The sequence below is a fragment of the Melanotaenia boesemani genome, chromosome 21, assembly GCF_017639745.1.
Source record: "Melanotaenia boesemani isolate fMelBoe1 chromosome 21, fMelBoe1.pri, whole genome shotgun sequence".
Lineage (NCBI taxonomy): Eukaryota > Metazoa > Chordata > Actinopteri > Atheriniformes > Melanotaeniidae > Melanotaenia > Melanotaenia boesemani.
In genome coordinates this window covers 10,947,784-10,967,991 of record NC_055702.1, presented here as the reverse complement: position 1 = coordinate 10,967,991, position 20,208 = coordinate 10,947,784, and positions in this window count along the sequence as shown.

Sequence of the window (20,208 nt, the reverse complement as noted above, 5' to 3'; positions counted from 1 at the left end):
AGTAGCTCTTCTGTTATAATCCTCCAAACTAAAAACATTTTAACAGCTGTATAGAGCAGATAAAACACTTAAATTTGCAAGGTTTACATTAAAAACATGCAGATTGATAACTGTTAGATTTTAGATACAATAATCAAAGATGAATAAATAATCAATCACTCATTCTGGCATCTTAAAGTGCTATAAGGCTTCCTTCTCTTTCTTTTTTTCCTGTCCAACACAGAGGTTTTGACATATTCTATACACATTCTTATTTGTGATCTTTCCTGTGACATTCGTTATTGTGTTTTCTTTCTTTTTTTTGAGGGAGTCCTTTCAGAAACAGTCCCCTCTGCTTTCACCAGCAACGCCTCTTCAGACGTGTGCTGTTGTGTACTCGTGGGACACCAGCCCATGTGCTACTCAACAATGTGCAAACAAGAAAAGGCACATCGGGGTAATTGGTGTTCTCCCAGCACACGTCGCTCTGCATAATCACTGTCTCGGTGCTTCACTGGAGGAGCTATTCAGGTCCAAAGAGTGGAGGGATGGGGGGGGGGCAATCAAGGCAATGGCTTTGCTGTCAAGAGCAGATTGAACAAACCCAGAATTCCAGAAACTGGCAGCTTGCTGCGTATTAGGTGCTGTCTGAAAAATCCCCTAACACCATCACACAAAAGGGTCACAAGCCTAGACCGCTGTGCATGTAATAAAATCACCCTATTTTCCTGCACCCAATTTATTTGGACACATGAATTTTCACCTCTTTGTTACCTGCAGGTGAAAAACCATATTCCATTCCAAATTATTTATGGTTATTGCAGAATATCTAAAGCAGGTATTTTGCTACCCTAGCTCCCTACTAAGGCTGTGAATGCATTGCTTAGACTGGGAGAAACTTGCTATTTAGACGGGGCTCAGTGAACTGGAGTGGATTGTTAAGAACTCGCTGGTGCATGAATAGATTGATTACATTTTTCTCTCCACTTGTGGAAAACCCAACTGTAATATATATCCATAATATCAACAAAGAAGCAACATAATCCAAACAGGCTCGATGGAACTCAATCTAAACATAGTGCTGATATGCTGCTGTGTTTACAATGGTGGGAATGCCAGTTATTGGCTCATACCACCAGTGTATCTGCTGATGCCACAAAATTATGTCAGCTTTCAGCAATCCTTTCTTTCCTTCAATGTTTAAACAGCAGCTACAGGCTGGTCTGGGCTTTATCTCTCACATGCTGGCAAGTTCCAACTTCTTGTAGATTTTGTCTGGACAAAATGTGTACATTATGCTCCATGAAAGGGTCATAAACATTTACTTAGAATCACCCTGGAAAGTAATTGTGATGATATGCGGTGTTTCAGGGAAGTTCTAAAAGACGTTCTGCAGGGTTAGTTGTCAAACTTACTGTAAATCTGAATGTTAAAAATGTATCTGTTTTGTGTATTGTCAAAGGTGCAGCCCACGTGGTTTTTAGAATTCCCTTTGAAAAACTTGAAAGATAAAATGCTCAAAGTTTCATGTAAAATTAAGAACGATAACTGACTGCCACTGAAGTTGTCAGATCTTGTATGCGTGTAATAGGTATGTGTGTGTGTGTGCATTTCAGGCTGGAGACTCTGGAGACTGACTGTTCTTGTGTTTGCATCTCTGAACCTCTTGCATCAAGCCTATCAGAGGTTAAACCTTTGATAGTGAAGCCTGTCCATCATTGTTTCCTGTAGCTCATCTATCAGTTTTCGTTAAAGCTGCAGCATTCCCTCTGGACAAGGTTAGAACAGAAACTGTTAGATAAGACAGCAGGAACAAAGGATGCATTAAAGGTCCACACTTCTGGCTCATTACAAGCCTATATTTACAAGCTGAAAAGCTTTTGCATCCACTGGTAGAGCAGGAAATTTTTAGGTAGTAATTACGTAGTAAATAATAAGTAAAACTTTTAAAGGCTTTTTTAGTTTATGCTTTGAATGTAATCACAGTTGCCTCAGATAAACATGCAAACAATCACATCCATATTCAACAGCCAAGATTCATAGTACAACAAGAGCAGTGTTTATGAAGTTTTGATATTCCTAGTCTGGTGGACCCCTGAGGGGCACCATTATAGAAGTGTCTCCCTCAAAATCTATTTTAGGCACTTTCCAACGGCCCAACAGTCTCAACAGTCAGGGCACTGTGCACCGAGCCTTCAGGAATGTCTGATGTTGTAATATGAAAACCTGGGGCCTCTCATGGATGTAAACGCCGGCTTGGCCTGTCACCAAGGTGAAGCCGAGCTGAGTGGAACAGCAAACCTCTCAGAGATTTCACAGAGCTGCAGGAAAATTGCAGAAAGGATCATGACACTTTCACTGAACTGTGCAATTAGGAAAGGAGTTCTTAGAGATAAACTATTCCACTGTGCTTGCATTACACATGCATGGTAGCTGACATGCATAATCCACACCATCATAACAGGAGGGAGAAAGAAACAATGCAAGGAAGTGTTGAGATTAAACTGCATAAAGTAGTTCGTGTGTTTTGATCACAATTTCCCATTTAAAGAAATGCAATTTATCTGTACTTTCCATCCTTGTTTAAAACAAATTTAAAGCCTCTTTAAATATTTCTCCACAACATTTTCTGTTTATGATCACAAAAGCAACAAAGATCACAAATAAGATCCACTGACATAATATAGGATGACCTTATGAGTTTTACTTTTATGAAAATCAGAGGCATACCCATCTCAGTTTGATGAAAGAAAATATACAAAAACAGAAATCAAGAAATCTCCCATGAGAAATTACCTCATGCTTTCATATATCTTATCTTTGATATTAAAAATCTTATTGAAGAAATAGGTTTTCAGGGTCTTCCAGGAAACTCTACTCACAGCATTCACAGGAAGCTGAGCTAATATGATGGTGCAGTTATATTATCCTGCATTATTTTATATTCAAAGTCAAATTTTCAACCTCCTGCCTAACTGCTTCTGGGAGCCTGCATGTATAGTAGAATACATGCAGTGCAAAATGAGCTGTTCATCAAGTCTCCCTCTGCATTATCACTAAGTGCTCGGAAGCGTTTTTTTAAGTCTACTGAGAGACATGGTGCAAAACTCCTACTAATGTTTTATTCATACTTTGCATTAACAGGGCCTGATTGTGTGTCCTGCACCATTTTTTTCTTCTGCATGTTGTTTGTTGCCTTTCTCTTGAACAGAATAATGCATTTTAATGTTTGCCATCAAACATGTACTGCTGTGCTGCCAGTAGTGCAGACGCTCATTAGGAAAGGCGTTCAACCTTGGTGGGCTATTTACAGTGAAAGCTAGTGTGGCACCTTAATGACCTAAAGCCGACAAGGAGGTTTGACCCAAATGTCATTATTTCTCAGTGTGTTTCTTGCTTTGAAGTTGGGGGAAATTAACTGAGATCTGTCTTTACCTCCCAGCTCCCCAAAGGTGAGAGCATGTAAATGTTTTCCATTTCATTAGTAAGCTACCAAGAGTTGATCATTCCTAGGATGCACTGCACTGGCTCTGCTCTTCTTCTGCAGAGTCCCTCCTTCATTATGCGTTTGGCTACCACCTCACAACCCATGATGATTTATCCATCACTCCACATTAACCATCTTCTCCGTCTCCACCTTTCATTTCACTTGGTCTACTTTACACAAACTCTGTTGTTGGCAAAGATGTGGACAACGGTATATTTTCTTTGCTTTGGCTCTGTGATCCACTGTATTGGATTTTAAATAAAACAATGATCTCACATGTGGAACCGATCAAGAATCTGGTATGATTAAGTTGCATATTTTATTTGGCTTATCTTTTAAGGTCAACATTGAAATTTAATTACAAAGATATTTAAGAGTATAAAATACCAGCTAATAAAATAATTCATTTCCATCACTGTAAAGGCACAAAAATAGTATTATGCACTTAAAAATAAACCGCAGTGTTGTATAAAATGGTCTTTCTTTTTCTAAATGATCTTTTTAGAATGTCTGTGCTAGTCTTTGTGCTCTAACAAACTGTTCCCTCTCCTCTTTAATGTCATTGCTTGAGGAACAGTACTTCAGCATAATTTTATAATTCTATAAACCAAAGATATCAGCAATCTTAACGTTTTGGATTGGTTTAGGGAACAGAATTGGTTAAGATTAGACAACACACTTGAGACTTAGGAAAAGCTTTGAATTATCACTTTGCCTTTCAAGACCTCTCATAAAGCTGAAGACAGCAGATTTCATAAAATGATCCAACAGAAACATTTCCTATTTGCTCATTATGATATCCAATAGCGTACTGCATATGGAGAAATATGTATTAAAATAATATATACTTTTTATAGGTGTTGTGTTGTGTCTACTCTTAACCCCATAATCTCCAAATCTAAATCTATCTTATTATATTAGTACTTTGAAAAATTACAGCAGGAATAAAACTATATCTTAAAAATTGATAAATTTTACAATTAAGTTGCATTTCACAGGCAAGAAAAATAATGAAAAATAGAAGAAAAGTAATATGCAGCAGCTTAAAGGAAATCTCCTCAGTGATAATCAGACTCTCTGGCTAACACATTTAAAAATTGAGGTCTTTTCATTATATACAGCACAGCTAAGAAAAGAATTCTTTGTTTATTCTTGTTTATTCAAAGAAAGCTTATGACACTTTTTCCACCAACTGCGTCTTTATTTTTTTCTTCGTCACTTTTATTTACCAGTTACATCAGATTCTGACTCAAGCTTGGGTTTTCTATATGTTGATTCTGTCTGTATATGTTTTTTTTTTTTTCAGGTTAACATTTATGAGAGAGAAATCACAAATAAACAGAACCAAAGGGTACAACTACCTCCACGAGTATTTAGAAAAATGCTGTGCCATCATTTTGTTTACTGGGTTGTCTGGACCATCAGTCATATTCATTTATCTTTTACCAGATAAAAATGAACAAAACATAAACACTGAGGTGGAGAAGTGTTGAGTATTGACTTGACTGAGCAGCTGAAAGCCAACTGATAAATAAAATAAATAAATAAAATCGGACAAATAAAGTCAGAATATTAAAATACTCACTGAGTGCATTTAAAGAGATTGCAAATAATTTAGCTATGCCTGAAGCCAAGTCAGCCCTATTTATAGTAATTCTGAGGGTACAGCTGAAGGTGAGCACCTGAGGTTTATACAGATTTACACCGATATGAGTCACAAACACACTCACACACACACACCAGCAGCAGCTGCAGGTGAGAATGAGGTAAGTCGTTGCCCTTGTCTCATCTGATCACTCGGCCAGACGTTGTGTCTTTGACAGTCTCATCAGCTTCACAATGAAGACACAGAGACAATGTAGAGGTGAAGGAAAAGGTGATATCCTCATCACACTGCTGAGGGAGAAAACGACACAGAAACACAACATGATAAACATTTGCTTTGTTTAGCACCAGAGGAGGTATGATTACATAAACTGGCACATTGTAAGTAGCCAATAAAAAAACACTAATGTGTTCACCAAGTTGCTGCATCACTAACCCATAAAGAGCACACACACACACTGTTGGAAGTCAGCTGCTTAACTCAAGCAGACAAGGTTCACTTCACCACTGATGATGATTGCATTTACAAATCATCTCTGTGTTTGGGGTCAAGCTAAATGCAATATTCATGTCCTGAGGCATCTGAAGGGCAGTAGAAATGCTCCCAGCATGAGAGAGAAAGAAAAACGTGCACTCACTTGTGCTCAACGCTCAATCGTTTAAATGCAAGGTACACAACTAAAAGTAGTTAAATAATACATTTTTGTTTTTTACTCTTTAGTTTCTTATTCATTCCTTGCTTTAGTCCCCATCACAGAAACAACATATTTGCCTGGAGCTCTGTTCACATGGAGCTTAGCAATAACAAAACAAATCCATGAAGACAGCGACTTCATTCCTGGTTTAAATCTGCTTTTTTTTTTTGAGGGGATTTTTGTCCATTTTCTCTAAATCATTTTTATTTGTAACAACAAACACTTGCGTTCAGTGCAGCTGCATAAAATCAATATTGTGAAAATTACAGTGCCGTTCATTTCATAAAATTGATTAAGCTTGCTGTTTTTGCACTGCAGCAGAGAGACATCGGAGTCATTAGTCTAGTGTGTTCCTTGTGCTATCTCTCTCTTTCTTCTGTAGACATAAATAGACAAAATGTGTTCCATCGTTCACATATACCAACTTAAAATCCATCTTCTTTCCAGTAGTTCTTCTTTTCAGGAAAATTATTTACATTTTATAGAGTTCCTGAATATGACACTCAAGGGACGCCCTAAATATTCTTGAAGTAAAAACATCACATGGTCTCCTCCGTGGACATCCTGGCTTTGTTCAATAAAAAATAGCCCCTCCACTTTAAGTGCTGTCATATTCCACAGCTGTCTACTTCTACATTTATGTGAAGAATTTTATGCACACTTTTTTTCATTAGCACTTCAAGTACATCTCACAGCACAAGCACCGCTACCTCATTTTATACCTTGTACATACTGTTTCAGTTCCTCTCTCACCCAGAGGTCCCCTTGGAGAGTCGCTGCTTTGTGTGAAATAAATGCATCCATAGGCCACTATTACAATCCAACTCAAGTACACTGTGTTTCTAAAGGATAGTCTAGTTTCTATCAAGTGGAGTTGTATTATGTGAGGTATTTATCCATAGTCTTTTATCTGCAGAAGATTGCATTGGCACAACGCCAATTTGTAAAAGCGTGCAGGGTTACAAATACAGATGCAAAGTTATATTCTGATCTTCATGGTGTCAGCAGATCAACATGTTAGTCACTTTGAAAAAAAGAAAAAAAGAGAGAGAGAAAGAGAGAGGCAGGAAAATGTCCAACTAAAAGAGAAAAGAATCTATTTTAATTTAAGTGTGTGCTACAAATGAAATATCTCACATGTTTACATTGTTGTGAGACAGCCCTGCCAGGTCCTTTGTCCTTTGTTTCTACTCCAAAATGACATCAACTATGTTTGTAGACAGAATCTAATATTGCTACAGCTGGTATATCATTGCACTGTCACCAAAAAGAACCCTTTGTGCATATCTCAAAAAGTAACAATGAAATGAGAACAAGCTGGATCTTTAAGTCTTCTGATGGCAAATCTAGAGTATTGTTTATTCTAATAATGATTATTTTAGAGCAGACAAGAAGGCCTATGTAAAATGAATCAAGGACACACACCACAGCTTTTAAAACTTAAGCTAATTTGTCATTCCCCTCATAAATGATCGCAGAATGAAACATATAACTCTCGGAAAACTGAAAGTCTTGTTTTATGTGGGGCAACTATTTATTGCCATGCTATTTTTGGTCAGTTTAAGGCTACAAAAGTACTTTGCTAGGTTTATAAAAACCATTAAATATGTGGCTTCTTTTTTGGATTTTAAGTGTTTATTTTTTCTATGTTAGAAGTTGAAAAGCTATAAGAATTGGGAGTCAGAGCCAAAACCCATTAGTTCAAAACAAAATTAAAAAATAAATGTGAAATTGCAGACGGAGGAATAGAAGACACAATACTGAAGACAAACTATGTAACGATAAAAACACCCAAAAATATAAACATTTGAAACTAGATTGGCAATTACTGTGGGATGATTGGACTGTTTGTTGATGTCCTGAGTAGTTACTGCAGGGCATCAAGTTGGAGCACTCTGAGTTGAGGGGAAGGCGCTAAGAGAAAACATCACTTTCAAAGGTGATGCTCAGAATAGGCGAGAGAATGGAGAGAGGGAGAAAATGGGAAAAAGGAAAGAAAATGGGGGAAGCAGGGCAGAATGGTAGAAAAAGAAAGAACTCAACAAAAGAAAGGCGTAATTGTGACAAGCTTTGGCAGTCTTATGGAACCAGTCGCTGCATGGATTCTGCTCTCAGCACACAGTAGCTGCATTGTCCATCTTTCACATCCTAACAAAGAGGCTGGGGTTCTTTGTGGTTCACCCCTCCACCCTCTCTCCACCAGGGATGGATGTAGGACTAATAATGCCCACACAAGCTTGGCAGATTTTTTTTTTTCTTTCCTTCTAAGGACCTTGACAAGTGCTTTGTAATTGTATTTCTTCTATTTCTATTGCATTTTGGGTTTAAAAGAAAAAGATAAGAATCAGTCCACAAAGACATTCACAGTTTGCACAATAAACATGCCAACATTTACTCCGAGTGGTAAAACTTACAATATTTTTAAGAGCAAATATAAAAGATGGTTTTCATTTCTTCATTGTCAAGAGCTCTGTCCATGGTTGCCTGTCCATTTCTACTCTTTTCATGGCTGACAGTGATGTTCATTCAGCCATTTTCCCCATCTAGTCTCTGCCACTCAAACTGTCCTTCACTGAATTTATATATACACTGTATTTATATTAAATATACACTGTAAAACATGAGTTGGAAAGCCTCAGTAAATACACCCCATTTACGTTCTGTCACCACAAATCCTTATCTAACATGGTGAAAGCATGTTTTAGAAAGCCATTCGTCCTTCTCTCTCCTGGTCTTTACTGCTCCTGTCTGTGTTAAATCAATACAAAATAACAGGAAAAACAACAGAGTGTGTGTCTCAAAAGAAATGTAGCTTAAATTCCCGCGATTACATTTTACTGGGAAAATGTCAAGGTGGATAACATTACCTGTTATCTATCAAGGGTTCAGTCCCAAACTTGGCAACCCATGAATTCACTGCTAATGGATGGACAAGAAGAGATGTGAAGGAGAGGCTTTCCAGTGTAGCACCACTTTGATGCTGTGTTGTTTTGTCCCTGACTTCTTGGAATTTGTTCCAGTTTAGAGCACTAACAGGAAAGTGACCTTCATGAGACACAATAGTAAGATTGTTTTTTTTTTGTTGTTGTTTTTTTTTTTTTTTGCCATTGCTGTTGAAAGACAAAAGTCTGATTCAGGTACTAAAAACAATATAATGTTTCACATATTTTTATAAAGAAAGATGTTAGCTTTTGGCTCTTAACCAAATTCTTGAATTTGTCAAGGCAAACAACAGTCCTAAAATTGGGAGGTCTCTGAGAGCAGATCTGAAATCAAATTCAACCACTAAACGGTTGGAAAAAGGTCAACGTTTTTGTGGACAATGTAATGGTCATTGGTTTGACTTGCTCATCTTTCTCAGACACTGAATCTCTGTAAATTACTGGTGTCAGGTCGGAAAAGGAATGTAACTGGTTTGAATGTTGTTTACTTCTCAGCTTATATTTAGTGGTAGTTAACAGACAGAACTGTCAACCAGATGCAATGTGTCCTGCCTCAGTCTGACAGTCACTCCACAGTCAGTGTGCAGTTCAAATATGCTCTTCCATTTGTCCTTCAGCTGTCGTGCCTCAGGAGTGCCAAAAAATGAGCTCTGCCTTTTTAAAATATCCCAGTTGTGGTGCTCAGCATGACAAAAACTTGACTACGGCTTCAGTCCCAGCCATGGCGCTGCTTGGATAACGATTGGTTCTCACACAGCAGTGAAAAAGATGGTTTCTCAACTGAGAAATTGTCGTTTTATGACCAATACTACCCAAATAAATCAATTTTGTGGGATAAACTGAATAAAAAAAACACACAAATGACTATTTGAGCAGAATTTCCACCACAGGTATCTTTTCCAGGAACCTGGGGCTTAGGGGTCCTTTCTTTGGCCCCATCTATGTCAATACTTGGGGGGAAAAAAATTCTAATAGAATTGAGATTCCATCATTTTAATTTAACCAGTCATTTCTAGTATCATGGTATAAACATTCACGTTAACATCATAATTTGTTTGCACAATAACCAGTGTGTTGAGCATAATTAGCCCATTAGTGGTAATGGGCTTGACAAGGAATACGTGTTTGCAAAATTTGGGAAATGTTTCGCCAACAACTGCAGTTAAATGTTGAAAATGTCATCTGTCTTAAAAGCAGAGCCTGACATTTTTCACTTTAGACAATTATATTCCATAAAAACTTTGAAAAAAATACCTACTTGCATATAAACAAAGATTATAACCAGGGCGGGTCTGAAACATTTTTGATAAGAGGGATCCAAGGGTGGCACATGTAAATGAGACTGTTTTTTTGTTTGTTTGTTTAAAAAAAACAGTGCTAGATTTTAGGAAATAATGAACTGATTATCACAACAAATTGTTTACTTAGCATGAGCCTGCATTGTATGGTTTAAATCACTGCTGCACAAACACATTTCACTGATGACGCCCTAAATCACAAGTGTTCTCAGTTTTATCACTTCATCAGTGATTAACCTCTTCATAAAATGTGAATAACTTGGATGTAATTATTATTACTGACAAGATGCTGCATTTACTTGCACTTTGGCATCTGAGGTTTACCCAGGTAAAGGTCAGTTACACTAGATATATGTTTGATCTAGATTATCTATTCTTAGAGGGGGCCACCTAGGGGATTTTAGGGGTGGCTCATGACCCACATTTTCACCTAATTTATCCAAATTAATTAGTCCAAAGACTCCACCTGTATTGAGATGACTGAAAACTACAGTATGAATACAGCTGCTGCTTTTGTTTTAAAATTCTTTGAAATATCTAAGAATCCTTCAAAAGTTTTTGTGGAGACCTGTCACTCAATTGCAAGGAGTTATAAATTATTGTGGTAGTGCCTGCACATGGAGGAATTCTGGGCTTGAAAATAGTTCAATTGTAAATAAATAAATAAATCGACCAGTGTCAAGCCATTTCCCTCTGAGTGAGATTGCCTGCCTGAGCCAGAGCTGCGCCTGCGATTTCTGTTCCCTGTTGGAAACACGGTATCAGGGTAAGTTAATGATTCCATCGAATATAACTACAAACAGAGTGAAGATATGTTGGTGATTCAAAGCTGTGTCAGCAGTTGACAGTCATCGCTCTCATGCAGCATCTGTCACGGAAGAAGGAGTGTGAGGAGGGAGGGTTGTTTTCAGTTACAACAGCCTAAATGCCCAACCCTATTTCTTCACAGACTCTCAGATTACCCCAAGACCTCACACCAGTATTCCAACCTGCTTTCACAATCTCACTAACACAGGATCTGGAAGTCTAACACAAATTTTTATTTGACTTCTATAGTCAAGCTTGTGGCCCAATTTTGTGTTTGGCTTCTTGCAAATCACAGAACATTTGCACCTTCAAACAAGTTGTGTGGGTGAGTATTCCCCAGCTTACATTGATGGGTGATTTCTCCATAGGGTATCTAAAAATAGTGAAAGCTACCAAGTTAATCTATGTTTGTTGGGGAGCGCCAGCGCTTTTCATTCCACCATCTGTCACATAAAATTCTTCATGGCAATGAGAGTGAGAGAGGAGGCAAGAGTGAGCTTCAGCTTCTGTCACAGTCACACCAGGGGCATACTAATATCAGCTCAGTCCAACATCTCTACACGCTTGGATGGATAAGATTATGAATATTACGGAGCCTCCTTGTCTGCCTGTTTAACTGGGTGTGAGAAGACTGACCACAGTGCAGAGAAGTGACTAGCCAGTTGACACAGAACACCAGTCAGCCTTCTCTGTGTCTTATTGCTGATTAGATGCTAGAAAAAAGTACCTTTGTAGTGAAATTGTGCTTTATTTGGTTTTTGCTGTCACTGAATTGGCATTTGCTTTACCTGTTGTAAAGCAAACAAAAGGCACCAGCCACTTAAATAGGTACACCTTGCTAGTACCAAGTTGCCTGCAGAACTGCCTCAATTCTTTGTGACTCAGATTCAACAAGGTGTTGGATATATTCCTCGGTGACTGTGGTGGATATTGACATGATAGCATCACATCTATTTCATGCACATCCAAAATGAAAATCCCCCGTTTTACTCCGTCCTAGAGGTGCACTGGATTGAGTTGTGTCTCTGGAGGCCGTTGGAGTACAGTGTACTCATTATTATGTTAAATAAAAACAGTTTGAGAACATTTGAGCTTTATGACATGGTGCATTATAAATGGAAAAAAACCAACAGAAGATGGGTACATTGTAGTCATAAAGGGATGAACATGGTGAGCAACAATAATTAGGTAGGTTGTGATAGATTGTGTTGCCTTTTTATCATCTCCAACCAGTCCGCTAATTATCCTCCGACCTCTGATATTAATAAGGCATTTTTGTCCAGGCAAATGCTGCTCACAGGATATTTTCTTTCTCTCAGGCCATTCTCTGTAAACCCTAGAGATGGCTGTCTGAAAACCCTAGTAGATCGGTAGTTTCTGAGATACTCAGTCCAGTCTTCCTATTCTGATACTCGTTTTTAACTTCAGTAAGTTCTCTTGACCACATCTGCATGCCCTAACTGTATTCAGCTGCTGCCATGTGATCGGCTGATGGGCTGTTTGTGTTAACAAGCAATTGAATGGATGTACCTAATAAAGTGGCCAGTGTGTGCATTTATGTCATGTGACAATTACAAAATGGTTGATCCAAAAATGGTTGTCCTGATTTCTCTCCACTCTTGTTTTTTGTTTCTCATTGCCTTTGCATGAAATAGTAAACAAACAAATTCCTTCAAGGAAAATTGTGGTATTTGTAAAATCATTCCACAATTTCCTATCTTTAATTGTCAAAATAATTGATAAAAGACAAAAATGTTGGGAATCATTCTAATATTGAGTGGTAACACTATGCACAACAATCATTAAAGAGTGTAAAGTGCTTGTTTTTATGGTTAAGCTCAATTACTAAAAGAAAGAAATCAATAAGTTGGTCAAATTGCCTTCCTGCAATAACAGCTCTTAGGAAAGATTTTTGTTACATGATATGCCTTCCTTCCTTTCCTGCAGGACAAAAACAAGCCCACCAACTCACACAATCACCTAAATTTGAAAACAGGTTGCTCTTGAAATTAAGACATAATGTTTCAATGAGATTTACCTGTATAATTAAAGGTTAAATTAAAGAAATGAATAAAAATTTTGTATACAGCTGGAAAGGGTACAATTTTCATTTACCTCAGATTAGTTAGTGCATGTATTTATCTACTCGGTGAAAGTAAACATAGGCTGGTCAACAACAAACGCCAAATACATTATTAGAAATGTATTGTGCCACCAGTGTGTGACTGTGGACTGAATCAAATATGAATTAAATGTACAAACATGTTGGGTGTCATAAGAGTCCCATTTTAATCCATTATTATTCAAACTTAGATGAATAAAGCCTCAGATGAAAAATGTTTTTGCCAGATGTACACAACCCCCACACAGCTTACTAAACACGATAAATGCCAACATAACCCAAATTAATAACAATGTCAATGTGTTGACGTGAAAAACAATCAATGTCATTTTGACACGGACAATTGCCTCCTAGATTACACTGCAGCTGTTTCCCAATTGTGGGTTATAGCCATTTAGACCAGGAAAGATGGAATAGGGGCTGTTTAAAAAAAGAAAAAATATTTCTGCAACAACTATCAAGCCATCATCACATGTTTTTTTTTTTTTTCTTCAACATGTTCCTAAATGATCTGGTTGACACATAGCTTCTAAAGCAAATGACTGCACATCCTGGTTATGGTCATTTAAATTACGCAAACCAAAGACTAAAAACTTTTTGGATAATCCTGCAGAAACCCTGATGTCTTATGTAAAGGAAACCATAGTAACGATTGCTGTGTACAAATCATACTTTCTATTGACTTACACAGAAACACCAAATGTTTAAATACTGCTAAATGAAACCTTAGAGACCTTAAACATTACAGGTAGACATTCAGCCTGTTAATATAGAAACTGTAGATTAATTGTGCTTTACGTGCTTATATAAACATTGAGGGCTGACAGTCATCTGACATGGGTGGTCTCATTACAATCTGAGTGATACCTCAGAGTGACATAATTTCTTGAATAACTAGTATTTAGTCAGCAGACAAGTCTTTCGCAGGTCTTGAGATGGGCATCAGTTACAGTAATTATACAAAGAATTTGATAGATTTCATAACATGGTAAAAATGTCAATAGTGTACTTGTCTGTAGCTCCAGCAGAAAACAAACAGATGTGAGGAATCTGTGAAAATGGAGGGTTATTGAATTGTCAGTTCTTTTAGAATGATGGATTCAATGCACAGCTAGCAGAAACATACTGAAATATGTTAGGTAACATAAAAAGAATTTAGACTCACCAGCCACTTTTGTAGGTACAGTATATTATGCCAGGTTGGGCCACCGTTTGCTTTTAGAACTGCCTTAATTTTTAATGGCGTAGATTCAACAAGGTGTTGGAAACATTCTCAGTAAACTTCGTCACATCTATCTCATGATGCAAATCAATAATGAAAATCCCCCATTCTACCGCAACCTCAAGGAATGATATTGGATTGAGATCTGATGACTGTGGAGGCCGTTGGAGTATTACAAACTCATGTTCAATTTCTTTGTTATTTACAATGATAAGAATTTCCTGTTCCACCACACCCAAAGATGCTTGATTGGCTCTATCAGACTCATCAAGCCAAGCAACATTTTCTAATCTTTCCTTGTTCAGTTCCCTTGTTCAAACAATCTCTGTAAAGCATAGAGATAAGTATGTGTGAAAATCCCATGTGCTGGGAATACTAAGACCATTCTATCTGGCAACAACCATGTCACTTAAAGTCACTTAAATCCCCTTTCTTATCCTTTCAGATGCTCAGCTTGAACTTCAGCAAGTTGTATTGACCATGTATACATGCCTAAATGCACTCATTTGCTGTCTTGTAATTGGCTGTTTGTATCCACAAACAACTGGACAGGTGTACCTAATAAAGTGGCTGGTGTGTATGTAATTAGTGAGTCTTAAACAGTATTACTACAAATTCCAACATAGGGAATAATTCTAAATGAAAAAAAAAACAAATTAATCAACAACAATCAATTTGACAATCCGCTTGCAAAAAGAAGAGAGTTACATGCACATCATAGATTAAGGTTAACCTAATAAAAACTCAAGTTGGAGCATTGAAACATTGTCAAGTAATCTGAGTGGCATAGAGTAGGTGCCTTGCAATCCCCCTGCAAAGAAAGCTGGATATTCTTTTAGTGTGTAGCATCAGAAAAGCTTGTGCTGGACAGTCACAGCCAGAGTGCTGATAACTCCAGGCACAGAGCAGGACAAAACAGTGGGGATGCTTTAGAATTTCCTACAGTCATGTCTTGCAAACATATCATGAGTTCTGAATGTGTCGCCTCAGCAGGACTGAGGAGGACACAAAAAGGATCAAAGCTCTGCAGAGTGTCTTTGAATTCTGGAGATGCATGAGCAAGAATTTTAAGTTAAAAGTATGGGGAAGCTGTAATGACACAATTTTACCACAGCCTGTGTGATTGTATTCATCAACGTTTCCCTCTGAGGGATTTGATATACATAAAGGAAAGGAACAGAGAATAAGAAATTATGTGATTGTGCTCCAGCTGAACAATAACTGGCAACATCTTCTGCGGCAGCAGCATTCAAATCCCACACATTCACTCGAATGTGTAAGGAATTTCACATACTTGTCTTGTTCTGTCAAACTGAGGGGGAGAATCTGATGTCATGTCAACTGCTCTTGTAATCATTTCCAGTGTGTATCTGTGTATGTTTATAGGTATGTGTGTGTGAGCTCACTCCCACCTTCCATGTGTCAAGAGGGACTACCTTTGAGAAAACAACATCTAACTTTTAATTAAAACATCACTCTCTGTTGTGTTTCTGTTAGACAAAGACATCACTGCCTACTTTACAGCCAGCGAAGATATTAACCCCTGACAACGGTAGTCTGCTGGGATAAGATTACTTCATGATGATGAGTAGTAGTATCAGTAATATAATTATCTATTATCTATTAACAGTTTCGTAATACCTTCACAAAACAGTCCACTGTTGTAGGTTTGCGGAGCTACAGTATACTGAAAAACTGAGAAACTATATCATGCTATATAGTTATCGGAATATATCTTCACAAACGTGTGGGCCACATGGTTACAAGAATTTTGGGACAGTAGAAGGACTGTCACAAGATCTTTAATAAGTACAGCTTCTGTTGCCCCTCTGATATTACAGTCAGAAGCCAACAGAGTTTTTGTCCTCTCAACGTGTCAAGCTGTGGTGAAGAATAGAAGAGACACACACGTTGAGCTGGCGTTAGTTTCCAACAGGAAGGTTTATTCCTTCTGTGAGACCTCGCGTTACTCTTTGCCACCAGCGCCATAAGCGCCCCCTAGCGGCTAGATGTAGAATAGCGCTACAGCAACTGAGATTGCTGTAATAATATGCATGACAAGTAATAAGAAAGAAAACTTAATGAAAACAGACTTAAAAAGGGGTGTCTGTTTTTATCCCTTTGTCTGTTTGACCCTCTACACTACCATAACAACACATGAAACACACAGTTAGGATTGCACCATCCTTTGTTAACAAGCACAACTGTCCCTCCTCTTTTACTTTTACCACTTTGTCTGCAGCCTTTGTCTCCTCCTTTAGTCTGACTGCCACATAGAAAGTCACAGTTCCTGTAGAACCTGCTTAACCACAACTTCCTGTAGAAAGCAGAAAGCTCCTGCACAGTTTCATAAAACTGATATTTACACTGTGTTATTGTGTGTGCTCCAGAATCATTTATTTTATTTGCCAATAAACTCACATTCCTCATGATGATCAAGGAAGAAATGGTTTAATCTTCAACCTCCTTGCTTTAAAATCCTAACGTTGTGAGTCTGTTTCTGGTTTTATAGTTTACCGCCCACCTTCCTCCCAACACACACTAATTTTCCTACAGTATTATCTTACCTGCAGTGCTTTAGTCATCACTTACCTCAGTGTATTTTATACAAGGTTTTCCTTTATTCCATGCCAGACCCTTGTCGTTGTTTCTCCTGTGGTATGGTTGTATCTCCATGTTTAGTTTTTTCCTATCAGGTTTGCTTGCCGTGTTGTGGAATTTTCCTTCTTTCTTGGACACCTGCCTCAGCAGTTCATTTATTCTTCCACCTGCCTTCCTCTAGAGCTTTGCCTGCATTTGATTCCTCTTCTCCATACACACACACACACACGCACACACACACACACACACACACACACACACACACACACACAACTGTGACAAGCTGGGTTTTGGAAAGCTCAGTCAGCTGCTTCATCATGTCAATGCCTTTCATGTTGGCATGGTAACCACAGATATTGTAAAGAGCCAGAATTAACAGCTAGGCAGCACAGCATCCGAATCAGTGAAGTTTTAAAAATTAATATTTAAACTAAATGAGCTGAGTGGAAAATTTGAAGAAGACAAAGAAAGATATAACAATGCCAGACCTACTAAATAAGGCTGCCATTATTGCTGCACCATTCTAAAATGATTAATTAATCAATAATATTTATTACTGCCATGTATCAAAGCCTAAAAATTAAAACCATGCAATGTGAGTTTTGTTTTGTTTTTGTTTTTGTTTTTTTTACATTTCAATAACTACACTACTTTTCTCTTTGAAGATGTGTTGCTGGCCTCAAATAAAAAACTCAAAATATAACTTAGCACCAAAAGGAAGGAATTGTATTTGGAGAGCCTCTTTATTTCTCTTTTAAATGGATCCATATTTGTAAGGACAATGTATCTGTGGGATGAGCAGCAGAGTTAAGTGTGTTACTTGCATCCATGAAAATCTCACCAAATCTTCTCTGCCAATGTCAAATAGCTTAGTCTGCTATTGACATTTGTTCTGAGCTTCTGGTACCCCAACTGCTGACAATCAGATGCTTGATTAGCATCTGACTAGCAGTGCCTGTAAGCATGGACCTTGCTACACCAGTTAGTTGGGATTGTGGTGTCAAAAAATGTGGAAAAGACTGGGAAAACACTGCTGATTGCTGCACCAACAGGGGTACAGCTTTTGACAATGCTTCCCTCACATAATGGGGTTCATCATAGACCTCCAGAATTGGGGAGTGAAGGGGATAGATCGATCTGCCTGCAGTCCTGACTTCAACCCCACTGGACACTTGTTGGATCAGCTTGGTCAGGCTGTCTGTGCCTGACCAACAAGAAAGAAGCATTCTTACAACAAAGATATAACCCACCAAATACTTCCTTTATGTGCTAAGTTTACTTTCTCAAACAGCAGTACAGTTTCTGTGTATAAATGTTTAAAACAAGTACCTAAATAACAAGATCTTTCAAAACATTTAAAGCAGTTTAGTGCTGTGGGTTATTTTGCACCAGCCTTTTGTTTTTCCGGCTACAGCCTGTGCTGTAGAAATAATTGAGCAGCAATCTTCAGTTTATGTTCTGACCAAAACATCCATTTACCCCACTGTACTTAATGTAGATGACCAGGTTTTTAAAATGAAATTTGACATCCCTCATTAGTAGTTAATTTGCTGAGACAAGGAACAGGAACAACATTACTGATTCACCTCGGACTGATGATAAGTGGAGAGCTTCTTCACCCTTGGGCCAAGGACAGCCTTTTTTTAACACAGTGTTGCAGCATGTTAGCTTTAATAAAAGCTACACTGTGAATTATCACACCACGTTAATGCACCTTTGATGGCTTCCATGATGAAAGATATAGAAATGGCTAAAGTCAAAAAGTGACAGTTTATGTTTGCAGAGCTCAGCTGTTCATAGAGAAGTGGGTGTGCATCAGACAGAGTGCCACAGAGATACTTTAAGTTCTGATGTATCCTTTATGACACTGAAAGCTTCTGTGGCAGCTTTCCCAGGCCAAGCTTGTAGTGTCCTTGTCACTGCTAGTGTCTCTGTGATACTTAAGGTTGCCAGTCCTTCCAGAAACAGTCCTCCTGCCTCTGCCTCCGTACACACCAACACCTTTTTCTTTTACCACTGAGCTAAACAGACCCCACTACATCCCATCCCAGTGCTGAATAAACAAACGCCATATGCACAGAGCTAATTCATCCTTCACCTCTGCCCACCTCTCTTCTCTTCCTCAATGTGTCTTCTTATGTAAAAGCTGTCTGAAACCTCTCGTAGGACATGAACAATGACCTTTCCATGTTTTTAGGCTTGAGACTTGAATTCCTGTGGGCACCATTACGGTCCCCATTTCCCCTGGTCATTTGTTTTTCTTTGGAAGCTGAGACCTACATCACCCCTCCTCCCTACCCCTGTTTCCTGGTGTGCTCTCGTCTTCCCTCTTCGCAGTTCCAAACTCTGTAAACAGGGAGGCTTTGTCTACAACTGTTGTGGTCAGTCTTGCATTATAAAGTCCTTTTGAATCATCCGCACTGTCGACTGAGTCAGTGGACAGCTACTTTGGTTGACCTTACGAGACACAAGGGTGGCAGGGAGTAACGCTGTCTGCGGCTTATGCTGTCCTTCAAATACTAAGCATATTTTATAGCCTCATCTGGAGGCGTGTGCTTGTTTTTTCTGTGGTACCAATATGATTGGTTCAAGTAAATCATGAGTACCACCTGCTGGAATGGTATAAATACTCATTTTAACTGAAACAACAGAGGTAGGTTCCTCAAGAGATTAAGATTAATTAAATTAAATTAAACCTAAAATTATTTTAGAATGCAACATATCAACTCAGATATGCTGCATCCATCCATTACAAAGATGCGGGCACAAAATCTGTTCTAACACAAACTGAATTATTGTTACTGGTGATGTAATGCATGAACACATACCCATTCTAAAATATGTGTTTTTTTTATCTTTTTTTTCTTTACAACCATCTTCAAGTAACCCCCTTAAATTATATTACAACCTCTGTGGAGGAGGACCCAACCTCCAGGTTTAGAATCACCACTCACAACAACAGTAAAAAGTTATATCCAGAAACTTTATGAAGGGAAAAGTCCAACAGTTCTTTTAATAAAGTACCTGGAATGACTTAATTTATGTAGCAGGGAGATATCTCAGTTTTGTTTTGTCATTCTTGACCAGCGGCTTTCATAACCAAAATCATAACAGACCCTAATACAGTTTACTATTTTCTGTCATGTAAAGCTGAGGCCTCAGACAGCTCTGAACATTTAGTTTCCATCTTTTTCTTTTAACTTTTGCAATGACTTGACATCTGCTTGCCCAAAAGTTCTTCATCTGTACCAGGCAGAGTGCATCCATCCATTGAAGACGCTAACGGATTTGTGCTGCAGGCATTTAATTTACCTCAGTATAAGGTTCACCTACAGTGCAGAAGTGTACAATAGAGTTATTTGCAGCAGCAAAATGTAAACCTGATGTTTCCTCACTGCAGACATTTTTTGTTTAAATAAGCCTTTGTATAGCTGTGTATAGTTGTGTGCC